The sequence below is a fragment of the Stegodyphus dumicola genome, chromosome 4 (assembly GCF_044657685.1).
Source record: "Stegodyphus dumicola isolate Sdum_Otavi_A_Nest chromosome 4, ASM4465768v1".
Taxonomy (NCBI): Eukaryota; Metazoa; Arthropoda; class Arachnida; order Araneae; family Eresidae; genus Stegodyphus; species Stegodyphus dumicola.
In genome coordinates, this window is record NC_140771.1 from 5,885,610 (window position 1) to 5,907,082 (window position 21,473).

Below are 21,473 nucleotides of genomic sequence, written 5' to 3' on the forward strand. Positions count from 1 at the left end.
ATTGGCGAAATAACACTATCAGTTTATTGATGTTGCTTTGCGTTTGCCGGTTTGTTCTTGCTTGTCGTGAAGATACTTTCCAGTGATATGGAAATATGAAGCTTTCTGTACAAGATTTTTGGGTGGGTAAGATTTTTATACTTTTCATATGATTTTTCAATATGAAGAAATATATGTAGTTTGCTGATTATTTGTATAAATGTATTTAAATTTTTTTAAATTCATATTAGTGATCTGCGAAATATAAAATTATATATGTAGTGGTTCGTGAAGTTCTAAGGGTTGACGACCGCTGGTCTTGAGCACCATTCAGGTGACAGTGCGATTTAGCTCAGTTCCGACCCCCAATTTTGATGCAGAGCATCCCGGGGGGACGGGTCCGAGAGTCTCCCACCCCACTCCCCTTCCACCAAACCACACGAGAGGACTTTCGGTTCGCCGCATATTTAGAGTGCCGCCATGCCGCACCGACATTACACGTTTACAAACACCCATTCCTTCTTCAGGATTCGAGCCCAGATTCGAGCCGGGTCCTTCGGCACGGCCGTCAGCAACGCTAACTACTATACCGGTTGGGTGGTTTCCCAACCTACACTTGATCTCAGCTATTAGAACGTAAATATTATTATTCAAAATACAGAAAAAAGACAGTTTACAATAGCACAAGATTTGTATTTAATGAAATTTTCCTTTATAATCTATGAACATTCAATCTTAATTTCTCTATTCTATGTGCAAGAAACATACTTTGTTTACACTCGTGTAAATTTGATAACTGACTGAAATCGTTCCCGACCTTGAAAAATGTAGATAAGAGGTTTAATAAATCTTAGGCTTCCTGATTTTTAGTTGCGAGACGAGAGATAAGAATCGGTGAATCCTTGAGAATTTATTTCGACGGGTCAGATACGACTACAGATAGAACACAGATCTAGAACCCAGGCGACTGATCCATCGGTAAATTATCCATTGAAATTGGCAGGAAGGATGTTATTGAGACAAGGGATGCAGCAATGAAGATTTACATAGATAAACAGTTAAATTCTTCGTATTTGATTTCCTGTGTAGTAAAAGTGAAAGAAATGCCTCAGAAACTAATTTGAGCCGGAATAGAAATGTTCAGAAATTCAAGCTCTGAATGTTTCAAAATCCCCTCGGTACTTTTGCACGCATACCCACAATCAATGCTTACATTTTTTATTATATCGGTTACCATACATTACTATGTAATTTATTCTAGAACGAATTATGTACCAGAAGAAGAGGCAGTATTTTTTCTATTAGTAAGTGTCATAGTCGATTTCAAATTGTGTTCGATATTGTGCTATGCATGTGCATTTCGGATACTGCTATTGGCCCACGCATCTTTCATCTAACAAAAAAATATGTGTTGTAGACACCAGGATTTTCTTCCACGTCGTATTAAATTATACACATTTTTTGCTACTCTTCATTTAAACTCATTTCCTCGAATTTCATTAGAGATACATTTCTTCTTCAATCAATTCTGTTCTCATTTCGCTGCAAGATAAAAATACTTAAAAACTCAAAACATTTTCATTAAAAATTGTAAAATACAGAAAAAACCTAAAACACCAAACCAGTTAAAAGCACTTATAAACGCAATTTTTATTGTTAAAATTCCAAGGCAAAAAGAAGCAATTCGTCCAACGGACAGAAAGACAAAAATTTTTGATGCATAAAATTCAAAGTTAACTTTCGGTCTCAGTGTATAGTGTGTTTCTCCCGCCTTCTTAGACTGCCTTCGTAGTATAGTGGTCAGCACGCTGGGCGCAGCACGCAGAGGTCCGTGGTTCGAGTCCCTGCGAGAACATTGCTCATTTTTCCCTTTAAGAGGGAAAGTGCATAAGGTATTTCTCCCGCCTTCTTAGCATGCCTTCGTAGTGTTCAGTAGTAGTTCTTTGTAGTGGCAGCACGCTGGGCGCGCGTATTCCAGAGGTCCGTGGTTCGAGTCCCGGCGAGAACATTGCTAATTTTCCATGTCTCCTGTTTCGAAATTATCTAATGTCTCTACATTGGCGCCCGAACTAAAAGGTGGTGAATGATGATTCTTCACCACCAGGATTTAGCGATTGAGTCCTCTAAAACCCCAGCCACGCTTTAAAAAGGGGGGTATATAAGGTATTTTTTCCGCCTTCTTAGCATGCCTCCGTAGTGTATTGGGCACGCTGGGCGCGTATTCCAGAGGACAGTTGTTCGATTCCCGGCGAAGGCGGTTGCTCATTTTTCATCTTCCCTGTTTCCAAAAATACTTAATGACTCTACAGTGGCGCCTGAACTGTTAACCGTTAACCAGAGAATAGGGGCTCCATTAATTAGCTGACATGATGTCTGCCTTCCACGGATTAAAGCCCCTGCCTCCAGAAGCTATTTATTATCACTAAGCAAAATATGTTTACAGTGGCATGCAAGGCTTTCAAGAATACAAGGACATAAGTAGCATAGTCATTAATAAACCCTAAAGAAAGCATGTTACAAGTAGTACGTGTAGCATTCAAAAAACAAACCGAGTATACTTTCATAATTTGTACTGAAAATACGAAATACTTTCAAAACTGAGTCAACTAATTTAAATAAAAACTATGGTACAAACAAACAAACAAAATACGAGTATAATACATCCATTACTGTATTATACACAATTAATTTCAATTAGATTCACAATATCAAGAAAAACCATTCAATTTAGAAAAAATGCATAAAGATAAACTAAGACAACAATAAACTGCCAAATAAAATTTCTTCATATGAATTCAGAATTAAGAACCAATAACTTTGATAACTGAACAATATTATCATAAAATACACTGAACCTGAGATATTATTACAATACAAAACATAAATTTGGTTTAAAAACAAAACCACTCCAAGTAATATAAAAACTCTACATCAGGTTTGCTGGCAACGCGATAGAAATACAGTACAAGAATAATGGCAACATAAAGATATGAAAAATTTCAAATTCAAAAACCAAATGCATTCAAAAATAATTCAAAGAAAATTATTATAAAATACTGCCGTAAATGCACATTTTACAATAGAGAACTCAAGTAAAACCAATCAAATTCACAAAAACAGGTCAACTATTCAATTCAGAAAAGGGCAAAAAGGTATACAAAATAATTATTCTAGATTAGGTTTGCTGGCATCGCTAAGACAAATGCAATACTAGAAAAATGCCGACATAAAATTTTACAGAATTTCAAAATCAAATACAAAATGCATTCAAGATTAAAGCAAAGAAAATTAATATAAAATAACTATCATGGATACAAATTTTTATAATAGAATGTACAATTAATACCTATCAAATTCACCAAAGCGAATCAATTCAATTAAAAAAGAATGCATTAAAAGTGGCGCCTGAACTAAAAGGGTGGTGGATAATGATTCTCCACACCCAGGATTTGGCGATTGGGTCCTTTAAAAGGGGGAGTGCGTAAGGTATTTCTCTCGCCTTCTTAGCATGCCTTAGTGGTGTTGTGGTCAGCATGCTCGACGCGAATTCGAGAGACCCGTGGTTCGAGTCCCGGCGAAGGCGTTGCTCATTTTTCAGCCGTCCGACTTCCAAGAAATACCTAATGTCTCTACAACTGGACGTAAAGACACTGAAGTTGTTGTACCAAATGACTTAATTCAGTATTCTACTAAGAGTTTCAAATGCAAAACAATGGCGGCCTCGTTAGGCCTAACACCACTTTTAAAATATTCATAATACTACAGTTATTGCAATATTCTGATGATGGATTGCTGCATATGGACATTATTAAATAATGAAAAACTGAATCTTCAAGCATCATGCAGTGATATATCTCGTTATCCCAGATCTCAAATTAATGCATACAGGTATGTTAATATCCAGTAATTTTCCTTCGAAAATTAAATTTGATTGTTATTTGTATTAGCAGAAAATTCTTTTAGAAGATTTACCAACATCAGATTTCTTGACACACAAATGAACTAATTGGTCCTTCTACGATCCGTAATGAAGGGGACTTTACTTTTTTCTGGCCAACTCAAATCTTGATTTGCCTTTTCTTTAAAGTGAGAGACTGTTAATTGCATAGAAAGGCTGTTCGCACAGTTTTAGACGATTTTTATCATATTTACAGAAATGTTTTATCTCAAATTTTTGTGTTTTAAATGTTTTATTTGATAACCTTTATTCTTTATTATTTTTCTGCACCATAATTTCTAAGCGAACACAGACTTTTATAGTAACGAAAGTAGTATTTTACCCCATTTCTCTTGAAAACTCCAAGGAGGGTTCTAGATCGACTTTTGGACAATTCGCTTTTAAAATGTCCAAAAGCGCGAAAATGTATGGTTCATATATCAGGTGATTTAGTAGAGATATGAATGAAGCAGCGTGATCTTTTACCCGTTTCCTGTAACGTTTTTTCCAAGAAATTAGCAGTGGATTTTGACGGTGTGTTCGCTTGGTATATCTTGATGTAGATCTACTGACTGATGGCACTGTGGGTAAAATGAAGGTATTTCATACTTGAAAATTGGATATGAAATATGTTCCTGATAAATATGTGGAAATAATCTTAACATTTTTCTCCTCCCCCTTTATTTTTATTTTGCCGTTATACGAAAAACCGGCAGTAATCATAAATCACTTTAAAAAACTTTTTTTTAGATTCTAAATTAGATCTACTTGTTTTAATCTACTCTTTTGATCTACGCTTTAAAACTATTAAACTCTCCTTCTTAAGTGGACTCATACACCTTAGAACGTATAAGATCTTCGAATATGTGACTGTTGCAAGAACTGGGATAACTTATTTGTTTTAAAAGCAATTACCTCCAACTTTTTACAGCTGAGTACATAATATAGCTGCTTCCTGAAATAATAATCGGAAAGTTTGTGTTACCACACATATTTTATTAATTTAATAAGCTTTGTGCCAAATGTTTTCGTCATGTTTCCACCTTGCGCGCACAGTTTAAAGCATTATGTTGTATAATTTAATTCCACATTTAATATATAGCTTTTATAACATTTGGAAACTACTGTGAACCCAAAATTCTAAGAATTTCATGTTAAATGTTTATTTTATTTGGAGTTGAGTTTATAAAATGTATTTTATTAAAGAAATCTGTAATGTTTTCGTGCATAAAATTTTTAATATTAAAATATTCGTCAGATTTTTGGTTCAGTTAGAAAATAGTGCCCATATAAAGAACTCCATAAATTTCAAGTATGTCCCATTAGACATTTTTAAAATATCGTGCGCGCAAGGTGAAAACATGACAAAAATTTTTGTCACAAAGCGGATTCAATTACAAAAATATTGGTGGCAACACAAACTTACTGGTTACTAGTTTCCAAAGCAGCTATATAATGGATTCAGCTGTAAAAGGTTGGAAGTAATTGCTTTTAAAATAAATAAAATATTCCAAATTCTTGCAACAGTCACATATTCGAAGATCATAAGGGGTTTAAGGTGTATAAGCCCCCTTAAGGCATTCTGGGACAATTACTGTCGTAATTCCTTTCTTCATAAAAGATTCTACTTGTTGGTTAACCGTCATAATTGAAATATAATCATTGTTTCTAAATATGATAAGAAGAAGAACCTTGGGTTAGAAAAGGAAAGAAGAAAAACTTGGTCCTTGTAGGCATTCAAAAGTCCACATTTTCTGCAATTAGACACAAACGGGACATTGCATTGTTTTTAAAACAATACAAGATAATTATAACAAATATTATGTATCAGTTAATTTGTTTAGAAATAATCAGTATTGAGGAATATGGGTCATGCGATTAAATTTTGAATGATGAAATTAAACTTCTTTCCATTTTCTTTCTTTTTTTTAATTAGTAGTTCTTGTTTACGTTATGATTCGGTTTTCTTTCAATGCTCGTTGATCAATATCCTAAAAAGAAAAATCTTTTTAATCTTAAAAGAGTAAAATGAAAATGTTATGCTATTATGAGCATATAATTTTTTACGTGGCAATATTTTAATACTGTTATTTATCTTTAATTTCAGTTTTATACGAAAACACGTTCTCCCATGGCTGTTCCAGTTTGGATGTCGGATTAAGGGCAATGAAATATTGATCAAGCTCTCTGTCGCTACTAAGCATCTCTGAATTCAAAACAAGGTAAGTTTTCAATAATTGTATTACCATTTATTTTTTATCGATTTCCAAAGTCTGGCGACTTTCAGAAATCTCCCGATGTTAGTTTCTCAATTTTTCCGCTGGAATGTGTTTCTAAGAATTTTCCAAGTTAACTCCTAACACACGAAAATGATCATATCCGCAATATAATACGTGTCATGGCAGAAATTCGATTACAGCCGAAAACATCGCAGCAAAAACATCGCGAAGAAAACAACGCAAGGCGAAAAAAATATCGTGGGAGAAAACACCGCAGTTTTAAACATCGTAGTGCAAAATACCGTAGTCGAAAATAAAGCGGTTCAAAAACCTCGCAGGTTAAAAACATCGTCCTCGAAAATATCGTGGTAAAAAATAAAGTATCTACAAACCATCGCATGACGATAACATCGTACACATGTGTTTTTCAAAACGTATATTGTCATATTATATAACTGACTTTCGTCATGACTAACAAATCGACATCCAAAAAATTGATTGCGCGCTATACATGAACATATAATAATACTTTAAGAATAAACGGAAACAAAACATTATAAAATTTTCATTAAAACTATATCAAATTAACAAATGTGAAAGAAAATAATTTCATCATTAACTAAGCAATTTTTATAGAGGTAACCTCATGCAGTTACTTATCTTCCTTTCTCTAAGCTTAGATTGTATTTTTCATAAAAAATTATCAGTGAGTTAATTTATTAATGAGTTTTGTTAATTAACTATATAAATTTAAAATTAAGTTTTTTTAAGTTGCATTAATTTTTTACTCATTTTCAAATTTTAAATGCTTAAGTTTCCTTCTTATTTTTTCAGCAAAAATTTATTAGTTCGTTCAAAAGTATGAAATGTAGAAGTAGAAATATCCCTCTTTCTTTCTTCCTTTCTTTCTTCTAAAATCTTTTTAAGAACATGCATTTACAGCTTTCAAAACCTGAAAACGCACGTGTGTGATGTTATCGTCATGCGATGATTTATAAGTACTTTATTTTTTACCACGATATTTTCGAAGACGATGTTTTTAAATTGCAAAGTTTTCGAAGCGCTTTATTTTCGACCACGATATTTTTTACCACGATGTTTTAGAATTGCGGTATTTTCTCTTTGCTTTCTTATCTCCCACGATGTGTTGTACCACGAAGTTTTCACCTTGCGTAGTTTTCTCTGCGACGTTTTCGGCGGACACCAAAATCTTAGTATCTTTTTCCAATTTCCTTTTTTGCGATTTATTTTATCGATCGCCTTTAGCGGGCGAAAATTTCTTCCGTTTATGAAAACGTTCACTGTCGTCAAGCTTTGAGCTTCCTTCTGCTACAGATCTATGAAAATATCCGCTTGTTCATATCTTTCTGTGTGCGTGTATTCATTGACACTCACCTACTTTCAGACTTCGGTAACTCGAATACCTGCTGTAGCGTACCCGGGTTTCCAAGGCAACAACCTAGGCAATATTTTTTTGGATAACCTCCGTGTCGAGTTTTTTCCCGTTCCATTTCTAGTTTCACTTTCTGTTGCTTTAACAAGGGCGGTTTTAAATACTTCGAACTTACAACTCTCTCTGCCTGGTTCACCCAATAAAACTTCATTACCAGTTCAGTGCTTGTCCTCGAAGCACGGCGGTTTCTATGGTTTTGCAATTCTGCAACCGGGTAAACTGGAAAGTGCGTCTCTAACTGTTCCAAAAATGTAGCTTTTCCAAAAGGTTTCGAACTGCTACCATCGAAAATGTTAGCTGGTTTCATAGACGCTCGCATAGGGTCTAAAATAAACCTGAAACCTTCCATTCTTGGTGCCGGTAGAGCCTGCAATCTTAAGGGCCCTTCCCACTTATCTTCCTTTCTCTAAGCTTAGATTGTATTTCAATTAGCGTTTTCAGGTTTTGAAAGCTGTAAATGCATGTTCTTAAAAAGATTTTAGAAGAAAGAAAGGAAGAAAGAAAGAGGGATATTTCTACTTCTACATTTCATACTTTTGAACGAACTAATAAATTTTTGCTGAAAAAATAAGAAGGAAACTTAAGCATTTAAAATTTGAAAATGAGTAAAAAATTAATGCAACTTAAAAAAACTTAATTTTAAATTTATATAGTTAATTAACAAAACTCATTAATAAATTAACTCACTGATAATTTTTTATGAAAAATACAATCTAAGCTTAGAGAAAGGAAGATAAGTGGGAAGGGCTATCTGAGATAACAGAGACAACTGATGTAGCCGACCCATCTCCAAAACCCGTGTTTTCCCCTTAGGGCAAAATGTTGAAAAATCTGAACTGCAGGCAAAGCGGAAGTAGTCGACACATGGAACTGACTCCGTTAGCTCAGATAAACCCCAGTGTGAATGACCCTTTAGAGGGGGGGCAGATTGAATGTTACTTCTTCTAGGGACATAATTTCTGCGGGTGGCACTTGTACGGTTGCGCTTATCTGGTAATGCTACTCAAGTCGTATAACCTTAATAGGTGTGTAGCGACTTTCTTTGTGTCTGAGAACAGCGACTAAGTTTTGACCTTTATATTTAAACAGAACTTGTTATAGAAGTGCACGCTTTTGTGCTACAAAAACCACAACTCTTGGTGATAGAAATAAATATAACAGTATAACTTAAATTAAACGTTGAATAGTAGTCAAAGATTGCACAATTAAATACTATACTAGAAGTCGGCTCATTAACTTTACCGACGCCTGAAATTTTTATAGTGAGAACTATCGGCAGCGAGAGAGCGCGAAGCCGAATAATTACAACTAACAGAGCTGGTAGGAAATAACCACGTATCACGCGCACGATGTCAGAAACATTCTGTATCTCAAATCCGAAAACCTCAGCTTAAATACTTGTAACAAATTTGCATTCTGTTGAGGAATACGGAAAGGAGAAATTGTAGTAAAGACAATCATAATAACTGGTTAATTAACATAAGATACCTTACAACTTAAAAAAATCAAGTCATTATTTCTATGAACTTTCATCGAACTATGAGTTTCATATAAAACAATTACTTGTCAAAGCTTTTGGCCATACATACATTATTGGAAAAAGATAAATAAAACTTTTATAAGAAAGAAAAGTAATAATGATTATTTGAATGAATGCGCACAAATATTGTTTACAAGCTTAATTTATTTAAATGATTAAAAAGTTTCATCTGAATTGCATTGGAACCTGGAATATTCTTCTAGTTTGAACTATATAGTTGGTTCTTTATTGTGATACAGTATGTCTAATAATTCATCAATACATTCTTCTGGACATTTTCATGGTTTTCCGCATACTTCCATAAATCTAATTATTGCCTTAGCAATAATCTTTAGTATCTACTTCTGCTGTTTTCCTAGGAAAGATCCTCCCTCGTAAAGAAACAAAAACGATGATCTCGTTTTTTATCCTTGCTTTTAATAACGCAGCTATGATAGTTTTCCGCATTAATTTGATTCTAAAAATACATCTTCTTAACCATTTGATTGTTTAGAAACTCACTGAAAAGTTATTCTTATTCTATACTAGCATTTTTTAAGAAAGGTCTCTGTCAGTTTCATGCCAAACTTTTTCCATATTTTTTTTTCTGATTACTTGATAATTTATTGTAATTCCTGAGCTTTTTCTTGGATTAAAGTTAACTGAATAGGTTACTGGTCTAAGTAACCAACCAAAGCATATTTTCCAGCTTTCGTAAAGTTGGCCGTAATATCTATACTGTTAAAATCTGTGTGCGTCTGTCTGTTTGTTTGTGGCAACATCTCCTCCGGAACGGCGAGCAATTGAGTTTCGAGAGAGGTTCCGGTTACCGAACAATTCGTGGGAAGCTATTTCGACCATTCTCATCTTCGTACGATTTATCATAAAATTACTTGATTTACTCAATCAGGCGAGAAATTAAATAAAAACTCCGAAAACGCTAATTTTTGCACTCATATTTTCCGAGTGGCAACAGTCTCTCACGCTGGAGATAAAAATCTGCTTTATTTGGAGATGTGTTGCCACTGCTTACTCTCAAATCATAGAATTTGTTAATAAAAATTTTGTAAGTTTTACAAAATATGAAAGAAAAATAGCATTTCCAAGCATTAAATATATTATTATTATATAAGAAATACTAAATATATTAATTTATCTTTTAATTTCCTTAATTTTGCAGCACAATGCGCAAAATTTTTGACAACATGGGTCTTTTATCGTTTGTTCTGTCTGCTTTGCCTTAAAATATATTATTATTGTATAAGGCTAGATTATGACGTTGAAGAAAGCACGGGACTGCATGTCGAAAATGTTTCCTTAACGTCAGCATTTATTATTTCAGATTAGTACATAAAACTGGAATACGTGATTGGACAGTATAATCACCCGATTCATCGTTAATTCTTTGATTGATATTGAGAAAAAGTTCTTTTATTACATTAAATTTAAATCATGACGTTATACGTATACGTGTCGAAGTTCATAAAGAATCAGAAGTGTCGAAAGTTTTGTTTCCTGGTTTGGCAACAAAAAAATTATCTACGAATTAGTTTTTGCTTGGAAAGAATAAATTGATTTCATTCATAATGAAATGTTTTTATGTATTTTCGTTTCAGGTGTACATAGAACTTATACATTTTGCTTTGGCCGCAGCCCTATATTTAATTATATATCGGCAGCGCCGTAATTAACTTCCTCAACGATGTCTTAATTTATGCACGCGTTCCTACTTAAGGAATGATTTATGGAAGTCGAATTGAAATTTACGATTTAACAACCGTGACAAATGCTCGAACAGTAGCGCTCTTTTGTAAACCGACCCGGGCCTGTTACTAGCCTGGATAGAGAGTGTAAAAGCAATCTTTAGTCAGTGGGTTGGTTGGCTTCTTGCCAGCTCATCTGAGAAAGGGGGAATATTCTCTTTCAAGAATAAAAAACGGGGGTTAGAGAGGGGGGAAAAAGGGGGGTTAGAGAGGGGGAAAAAGTGTAAATGGCAAGAAAAGTTACGTAGCAATCTAAAAAATGTAGAACTAGAACACATATCAATTCTGTATTCGCCACCGGGAGACCAGAAGTTGTTTAATATTAAACATCTTGAAAGAGAGTCAAAGTTTTTGTTTCCGATTTATTTTTTCACCGAAGATCTTTTTGAACAGCGTGACTCAATGGTATATGAAATATTAATATCTACGAAGTTCTTATGATTAAATATAATTTAGTTCAATGTGTAAACATAATTTATTTGATACATTTTGTAGAGATAATACGTTTTTAAAAGAAACCCTAGTCAGGTTTTCTAGTACTGTAATTTCTCTGTTGAAAGAAGTGAAGAAAAATGAATACATTTTCTAAATCACTTTTGTTTCTTTAAAAGGGTAAAGCTTTATATCCGCTATGTGCAATTCGTCAGTTATATGAATATGATTTGTTCAGAAACTTAGCAGTTTCTTAAATTAGCAAAAATATTAGTAATAAAAAGTTTAGATAAAAAAATTCACCTGATTGTTTAATGCATTAAGTCAAAGCACGTCATAACTATTTGCTTATGTAAGCGATGTCTCCTTTGTTATAGACTTTTTAAGATAAACTACTGTCTGTTTACGAAAAGAACAGCTGGCGGGTGGCGGTCGCTATAGCAACAGGGCTAGTATATTTCAAATAGGGCCAAACCAAGAACACCCCTTCGGAAAATGGATCAAGGCTCGTTTCTACGGCAACAGGGCAACAGACAGCTGCAGACTAACTGGCGAGAGCTTTTTGTTATAATAGACAGATAAACTGTAGATACAATAAAATTCACAAAAGCCTCATGTCACAATCTCGTTCTCTGGGATTCGAGGCAGGACCGACCTGCATGTTTAGTTGTATTAACTGCTTTGCTTCTGGTCTGAGCTAGGTTTTTTTTACTTTTATTTTTATTTTTATTTTTGTGTGTGTGAATTAAAATTGATGCATTTTATTTATTTTCGAAATTTGCCTTATTTAAAACCAAACATATAATTAGTTTTCTAAATTATAAGGAATTTTCGCCTTTTCCATTGTATGCTCTTGTGGAGTATATGGTAGCACGTTTAGATTGAAATCCAAAGACCGAGGATTCGAATATCGACGAGGCTTCGGGAGAAATATCTTATAAATTTAGAAAATATAATAAATACTTATTAACAATTCCGAGAGATCCTGAAAACGTTTATGATTTCCCATATTTTTAATAATAAAATGGATTCTTCTAGTATAAGTAAACTGCAAACATTTCCCTCCTTTTTTTTTTTATGAAAATAGATTTCAAAAGGAAGAATAATCTTTCTTAATGTCCAATCTAAAACTTGGAAATAACAAACGTGATAACACACTGAATTGTAATCTATTATGGCTTTCTAATGTTTGTTTTTGTAAGAGATCGAGGATTAATAAATATATATGAATTCAAATAATAATTTTTATTAGAAAAGGACACTTTCACATAAAAATGTTCATTCTAACGCCAAAAGTTGTTGTTCAGACGATTTAAATTGCTTTAGAAATTAAGGGAAAAAAACTGCTTCAAAATTAGACCTGCAAAGAATTATTATTTTACATTATTTCCATGAACGAATACTAGTGCTGCCATCTGTTATGCATTTAGAGAACTAAAATGTGTAACTGCATGTATTTTAAATGGAATTTTGCAGCTTTCATCTGGGAGATATTAACTCATAAAAAAGGTGGAACGCCTGGCGTCCCACTGCCCGTCAAAGGGTTAATATTCTCGATCAAAGCGCATCTGGGTAGCATTAAGCAAATAACCACGCGGATACTAAGTTACACGAAGTTTAAGTGTTCTGAAAACATTTGCAATGAAATTCTAAAATAAACTGACTTCAGTTAATAAAAGTCGGTGACGTGAAAGAGATGAAATGATGTATTTGTATCTGTGCGCAGAAAATGGAGAAACATTTCACTCTGCCTTATTGTCAAAAGGAATGTATAAAATCTAAGTAAATTTTAAATATTCAAAGTTATAACACTGAAAAGGTACTTCTTGCACGGAAAAAAAAGTTAATTTCAATATTTCCCGTTCTTCTGAGCCGAATGACAAAATTTAACTTTCATTTTTCATGTCTCGAAAGCGCGACTTAGAATATGTATTAGATTCATATATAGCATCGTTTTAATATAGGTATTCTTACACAAAATCGGACTTTTTCTGAAATCACATACCAACGTGTTTTCCATATTTCGATTCTACGACTCAAATTATGCCAAAGTGCTAAGTTTTGCAAAAATCGCACCGAGTAAGTTTTAAAAAATGAGCTTTCAAAATGTTAATTACTCAGTGTTAATTGACTTTGATATTTATTTATTAATATCTCTTTTTTAATTAATTTGTTTGATTCCTTTTTTCGCAGTTCGAAATTCAGTTCCAATCCAAATAAAATTCGCAGATATTTTCTGATTTGTATTTAAAATTTGCATTTTTAGTAATATTTATAAATTTTTCGGAAACAATTTTGAATAATAACCTATCAGATTTTTACAATTATCTTAAAGTAGATTTATTTCTAGGCATATCGGCAAAATATTAGAGTTTTTTATTCAAAATTTCTAAAGATATACGTGAATTAATATATTGGCGCGTTTTGAAATTTGGCATATTTGTTATAACCGATAATAATGTTAAATATGCTTAAGCACTTTGTTAAAATTATTTGAAAGTATGACCGATCCAACTTTTTTTCCCGCTCGTGAACAATGAAAAAAGGAAAGGGAAAATGGGTTTTTGTAAAAAATTAAGAATTTCACCAACTGAATTATTCTTGGCGTAAATTGTAAAAAAGTATGCCAAGATAAATTTCTAAATTTCTTAGCAAGTTCCTCACCAGATTTTATAAAATTTAATAATTATGCATAATTTGAATCGCAGAATCAAAATATGGCGATAAAAATCGGCATGTTATTTCAGAAAAAGTCCGGTTTTGTGCCAAAATACCTATGTTAGAAAAAAAAAAGCTATTACGCAAGTTAAATTTCGTTAATCGACCCAGTAGAACGGGAGATATAGAACTGTCCCTCCCCCCTTTTTGTTGTGCAAGGTGCACATGCAATGAGGGAAAATATTGTTAAAAATTAAATGACTTCGTAAGCTTGTTAGATTCTGTACTGTGTACGTTTCAGTTACAGTTGAATGTGAATGTGAACTAGTAAGCGAATAATCGCTTGAGTTCGTGGGATAGAAAACAATAAGTAAGAACGGCAAAATAACCCTTTATTATACCAATAAGATGCAACAGAACTCCTTCTTAGAGTTGTGCAATAAAGCCAACACTCGGGCTTGAATTTAAGAGACTAAGAAGTAAACTTAACTAATCTTAACTAAAAAGATATAGCCGAAGCTATCCAACTTTAACAGAGTTGGCCCCTTAACGCTAAGCTATCAAGAGCCTAAACTATGGCCGGGCTTAAAAATAGCTTAAGAGAGAGTAACCTAAAAAGACGGACGCGTGCTAGCCAGAAACACTGGTTCTCTCTAAACTAAGACAGTAGAACTTTATCACTGTGACTGTTTCCAAAGGTTATTGTCTAGTGTTCTTTTGATTAGTTTTAGCGTTACAGTAGAGCATCATGTACAGAATTGTCTACTTTTCTGATACGAGCAGTGCATATGTTGTGTTTTATTTGCAGTATCAGCTTTACTATGTCAGTGTGTACTTTTCTGATACGAGCAGTGTATATGGTGTGTTTTATTTGTAGTATCAGCTTTACTATGTCAGTGTGTTGTTCAGTATTCTAGTAATATATTGCATAATATGTTTTTTTTTTTTAGTAATGTGCGGAATTATAGTAAGTGTATAATTGTATAATAGTAAGTCAGTGTGATGTATAACTGCAGGCTTGAAATTCCATTGTTAGTCTTAAATTTTACTGTTTTTGTTTTACCCTTACCAGTTTTGTATCAATGCAGCTTTGTACTTCTAAGTTCTTTTTTTAATCTATGCAATCAAGAATGTCATATGTATTCAAGGTAGTCTTTTGTATTCCCTATCTAGATGTGACTCTGTAATCTTTTTTATTATTATTATTATTTTTATTTAGACTTAATAAATGCCCTTATGGCTTCTGCAGGGCGGACATCATACTGCAAGGGCTTGTTCGTTCCCGGTCAGTAGTCCTCCTTAGCAGTGTAAAAGTAAAAAAAAAATATAACTTCACGGTTAAGTACCGCTCCTTAAATTTGCATTAACACGTGATTCTAAAAATGTATTCTGGGCGGAAGTTGTAAGTTGAAATTAAGAAGCGATAGGAAAGGACTTTAACTCAAAGTTTAACTGTTAGATAAATAAACATAATCCTTACAAGCTTAACAAGTTTCCTTTGATAAAAGCTAAATTTGCAACCAATCCCCCAAGTCATGTTTGGCTCCTATCAGAAAAGTACACACTGTATTTGTATCTGTGCGCAGAAAATGGAAAAAGTACACACTGTATTTGTATCTGTGCGCAGAAAATGGAAAAAGTACACACTGTATTTGTACACACTGTATAAGCATCAAAACATGGCTCAGAGCAGGACTGAGTTGTGGAGTCGATGTAAGTAAACACACATTTGTGAAACTATGCAGCACTTTTTATTTAATTCTTTCTGAAAGTCATCCATGATAGCATAGTGGCTACTAAAGTCTGATTGAATTTCGTGCCATTGGACTTAGGTTCGAAATAAGTGTAATGCACGATATTTCCGCAATACTTCTGCATCACGGGTCCGAAACAAACGACTATATTATCTTTCCAAAATGGCTACTATGAAACGATTGCTTAAACACTGGATTGAGACAGGTGCTGTCTACAAAGGTTTTAAACGCAAGGGGGGAAAACCATAGAATCTCAATAAAATCTGGATTACTTTCTTTGAAGGGTAATTAAATATTTTATTATTATAATCTAATCATAATCTTGACTAATGATCACACCATAATCTCGCTAAGCAATGATCAATGATCAATCTAACTAATTAAGGATTAGCTTAATGATCACATCTACGTGAATCATTCAGAAGCCTTGGGTACTCAAAGCAAATTCCAAAACTTCATAACGGTATACATTCTGAATAACTCTGAATAGCATCGACGTTTGGAAATTTACGAAAGCAGTGATAGGCAGTTAAACGGGCGTGGAATAGACAGAAAAACCTCATCAGAACCTGTGATTCTAAATTGCTGAGGGGAAAAATGTCTGTAATTCATAGCTTTAAGGGAGAGCTCAAATTTAATTTACCGTTTTGCCATATGTACTTACTAATTTTTCTCAAACAGAGCTAAAAATCCATCAAAACTTGTTACACTCAAGTTAACACAGCACGAGTTATAGATTGAATAGCACATGAGTAATTTATAACGGTACTTTCTCAAAGAAGCGAGTCAAAACACATCAAAACAGCACACTCAGGAACATCTTTCACCGATTCCATTTTGTTTCAGTGACGAAAGACAAGCGTGGCAAAAATGATAAATTCATTTTAAATGACTCTCTCCTTTAAACTCATGTAAGACTAACTAAAGAAATGTAAAAACGCATGTCTTTCAATGGTGATTGCAACTTAGCTGAAGTTGGCACCGATAAAACTGGCATTTGGGAGACATTTTCAAGGTCCTGTCACATTTTTTCTGAATTTTGTTGTGACATAGCCATGTTTCTTGTTAAGATTATGCTTCATATTCTTCCTGTAAACAAGGCATCAGCAGATAGCTTACATCGTTATAAACTGCACTAACACTTTTGACATAGTGTTTAATGTTTGTAATAAACTTTAATACATTTTCGAAATACAGCAATAGTCCGAGAATCTGGCGAATATTCGGTGTTTTAACGATGCTACATAATCAAACATTTTTTTTTCTAACGGCGGGTACTTTTTTGTCTTTTTTCGACTTTGTCCACTTCTATGGCCATAAGTGGTGGCCATTTTATTGTGTGGGCACCTAATAGTCGGCTACCGTTACCTCCTATGGAGAGACAGGAGGCTGCAAACATGCCTTCTCGGGGATTTGAACCTGGGCCTTTTGGTAACGCAATCGGCTCCCCTAACCACTATACCATCAAACATATGGGATTACTACAATAAATCTGTACGGAAAACAGTGTTTTTTTTGTTGTTGTTTACAGTTACCAGGAAATTGTGCTCATAAATATGTACAATTTCTGAATTTAATTCATTAAGATGTAAAGAACAGTTGATTAATTTTGATTTCTTCTGTATGACTACGAAGGTCATTCTGAAATTTTTTATATATAGCTAAATAGTACAAAGCAAGAATATATAGCTAAACTGAGAAATATAGCTAAAGAATTAATAAATCTTAGAGGAGAAAACGTAAAGGGTAGTGTCAGGTTTCTTTCCTGGAAATGGCTTACTTTTGCAGGCATTATTTTCGGAAATAATGTTATTCTATGCTATATTCAAACATATAATAAACATACTTCAATTCTAACCTTTCGGGTTTTATTTAGATTAAGTAAATAATGTAGGCCAGATATAATGAAAGATAGTTTTAAATAATTATAATTCATCTGTAATTATTATTTTTAAACTATTAAAACATAAATGAAGTTAAAAAAACTGCCTGATAAAAACTAAGAATGCTATTTTAAATAAATAAAAATTTTTAAAAATCATAGAACTTAATAAAAATTTTTAAATTATTAACGGTAGGCTTATTCTTTTAATTTAGAAAGTCGCTGGTGTTCAATGCTTAGGATTACTAACGAAAGTGTGAAGTTGTGATAGAACAAATAAAAGATTTTACTCACACATATATTTCATTTTATTTCATATTTTATGATTACATATATCCATTCAAATTGATTCTATGTAAAATTGGTCGATGATATGAGAAATAAGATACATAATTTAAGACGTCTGCAGTTATATTTCTAAATATTCTATATTCCTAAAAAATCTATAAATGGATGGCCAAGTGTACTTGGATAGTTACTTGGCACCATATTGAGATTAAAATGATGTTTCAAAAAATCAAATGCATTTTCATTTCGTTTGACATCTACTACATTGAAATCTTCCATCCTGAAAATAGGAACATGTGTATCTACAGTAAAATCTTCATCGGTCCATAAAGTAATCTCAGAATATTTCATCAGTGCGCGAAAGAACATCTTCAAATCTCCTGAATGAACAGTTGGATGAATATATACGGATACTAGAATAAATCTTGACTGTCCGTTGTCCGTTAACAATTAGTACATCAACTATACAAACATCGCCTGCTTCTGAATCGTGTATTCTCTTACGCTGCTTAACTAGTAAAATTCTCTTGGTACATACAGGAATTAACTTCTAAAATTAGAAGTGCGCTGGAAGACTGTGAGGAACAAAACAATAAATAAATAAATAAAACAGCTAAAAAATTAAAATAGTTAAATAATTAAATTTAAATTAAGAGAAATTTAAAGATATAAAGGGAAATCTAATAAATTATTAAATTAATTTTCAGTAGTTAAATAGAAGAAAAAAATATCGGATCCTGTTTTATTTTGGGCATTGGCTGGAATTACAATTCCGCTTAAAAGCTAAGAAGCTAAAAGTTAAGTAGCCCTGATTATACGTATAATGTATCATTCCAAGGGACGACAAATATCACTCTTTTTTTCACAGCACACCTAGGAAAACGATAAAACGATTAAAGCTCCACTAAGGAGAACAGTGAGAATTCTAGAAACAGTATGAGGATATGGAAGAAAATTTTAACGGAAACGTGTAACTTTGAAAATAAATAGGGAAGACTTCCTGATCGCGATGCCCTGCCGATATAATTCTAGCCATCAAACATAAATTTTTCCTTAAAAAACTATTCGGTAACAACATGAAAATAAACGTGAGACTCTGTGAAGTTACGTCATTCAGAAAGTAAGTAGGAGCTCTGCAATAGGATATCACTAGCGTGGAACTGAAAGATAAGCGAATAACTTTTAGATACTTTGAGGAACACAAAATTTGCCCACTCTCATAAATGTTTTGCGCATTGCAGAATAAGCCTTTAACATATGATTGGAGGGCTTTTCTTTTCTTAAAAGTCTGTGTGCAAGGCTTTTGAGGGCGAGGGAAATCAGGCTTGCATTCAGAATTTAGTTTCATGTTGTTACCGAATTGAATTTAAGGCATGTTTACTATTAAAAAGTTATTTATCTGGTAAAATTGTTATTCACTTACATAAAAGAAGTGCCGGAGCCCTTTTGTTTAGAACTCCGGCTGAAATTATAATTTACCTCGAAAACTGAGAAGTATGGGAGCCGGGGATTTCGGCGCAATATAAGCTGCTACACTCTACCCACTAAATCTGCTGCCATCGTGACATTTCTATAAAACGCAACACCTCTAGCTTGACGAAATAAAATAACATGCAGCAAACACCACTCGAACACACTGATTGTTCTACCACTATCTACCAGACGACTTTGTCACTTGCACGCGGTCGCGCATGCACCCGGAGCTTTGACCAAAATTTCGCTATTTTTGACGCGTTACTATGCATATATCTTATAATACGTCCGATTAAAAAAAGTTGTATGTGTTTGCTAATGTGCTGTTTCACCTATCTAATGATACATTTATATTGATTTTAATATCTGCAATTTCGAAGATATAAGCATTCGCGTATACCTCTAGTTAGCGCCTTAATTTTTGCTTTCCTATCAGGGCATTATGGAGGAACGGCCCACCAGCGGCCGAGCGGTAAAGACGCTGAACACTGGTAGTTCGGTTCGAGGTTCGAATCCCGCGAACGGGCTGGCTGCATGGGCGTTTTCGTGGTTTTCCCCGTGTGTAACGTGTATACAAGCCACTTTCCCTTAGAAAGTCCTCCACGAAGGCATCCCTCCCTTTAGGCAGATAGCCCTCGTGTGCTTTGCCATAACTGAATAATCCTAATCCATTATGGAGGAACGTGGTCCAACGTTAAAACTTTTCTCAGAAGCTCTTTTCAGGCACATTGTTGATGTTTACGTGTTTAATGACGAATATTCTTATTAAACGACAAAAAAATGAACCTGAGATTTTTAGAACAAAATATTTTTAATAATCTGTAGCCGATCCTTCATGTTTTCGCTTTTAGTTACTTACTTTCTTTGGAACTCTTTGGTGCAAAGAATATTTTATCGCCATTGCTCATGAATGAACTTCGTCATTTAAAAATCATCTCTTGCACTTAGTCTTATTTGACTAATCATTATTTTTTTCTTTCGAGTTAAAGAGGGGTCGGTTATGACGACTAAAGTCAGTTATTTACGTTATAACGTCTGATGTTTTTTGCAAGCATAAAATGTACGAAACGTCCTAAATACCAGCGGTGAATTATCGCTGTCTTGTAAAGTATTACAGAGACAGGGAAAGGGTGTGAAGGACTTTTTGTTTGGCTCAAATAAAACTTAACAGTAGGCTCCGCTTTTGCTTACAAAATATAGCCAGCAGTTATAATCAAAGAGGCTTAATCCTTAATCAAAGATAAAGAAGTTCACTTGACTAAGTAATCGTAAATTAGCTTCAAAGATAAAGAAGTTCACTTGACTAAGTAATCGTAAATTAGCTTCAAAGATAAAGAAGTTCACTTGACTAAGTAATCGTAAATTAGCTTCAAAGATAAAGAAGTTCACTTGACTAAGTAATCGTAAATTAGCTTAATGGCTGCACAAATAAAGCAAGTTGGCTGTGACCTACTGATCAGTGTGACAAGCCTAATGGCGAGAATAATACCAAAACCGTAGATTATTATTCTCAGAGCAATCGAAATTAGCAGCATGGCTTTCAGCTTAAATTAAGGATAATGGATAAACGAAAACTAAAGAAATTAAATATGATTAACGGCTTCATGGTAAGTTGTCTCTGACGAATTTGGCGTAAACAAACCAAATGGCAAAATAACTCAACGCCGCAGAATACTAATCGCTAGAGATTCGAATTTAGCAACGTGGCTTTCAAGCAGGCAGAACAACCTCTGATTCTACTCTCTAAAATCTTCCTCTATATACTTTCTCCTTTCTACCTCATTTGAATATCACACGAAATAGAAGTTTACATTCTGTTAAGAAAATGGAAATAAAAAGAACAGGATTATGTTAATTTTATTAACAGTTAAATTTTGAGTTAAATTTCCTTTTCTATCGATTCTTAATTTCAACTTACCACTTCCGGCCAGACATAGTTTTAGAATCACCTGTGAATGGTAATGATTAAGAGCGGTATTTAACGGCGAAGTTCTTCTATTGTAGTGAGAGAGATACCAGATATTCTGGTTGCACGCGTTCGCCTTTTTAGTCTACTCTCTTGTAAGCTATTATTACGCTCGGCCGTACTTTAGGCCTTTGATAGCTTCGTAGTCTA

At 33.6% G+C, this 21,473-nt stretch overlaps 1 protein-coding gene across 4 annotated transcripts in view; it reads left to right on the plus strand.

Annotated features, from left to right (window-relative positions):
* LOC118182375 (uncharacterized) overlaps nucleotides 1-21,473 on the plus strand; it is a 411,384-nt gene that overhangs the window by 192,382 nt on the left and 197,529 nt on the right. For all 4 annotated transcript variants that reach the window (XM_085814499.1, XM_085814497.1, XM_085814500.1 and 1 more), the window contains exon 2: nucleotides 6,024-6,138. The gene's annotated coding sequence lies outside the window, so the exon portion shown is untranslated. The remainder of the gene's footprint in view (nucleotides 1-6,023; nucleotides 6,139-21,473) is intronic.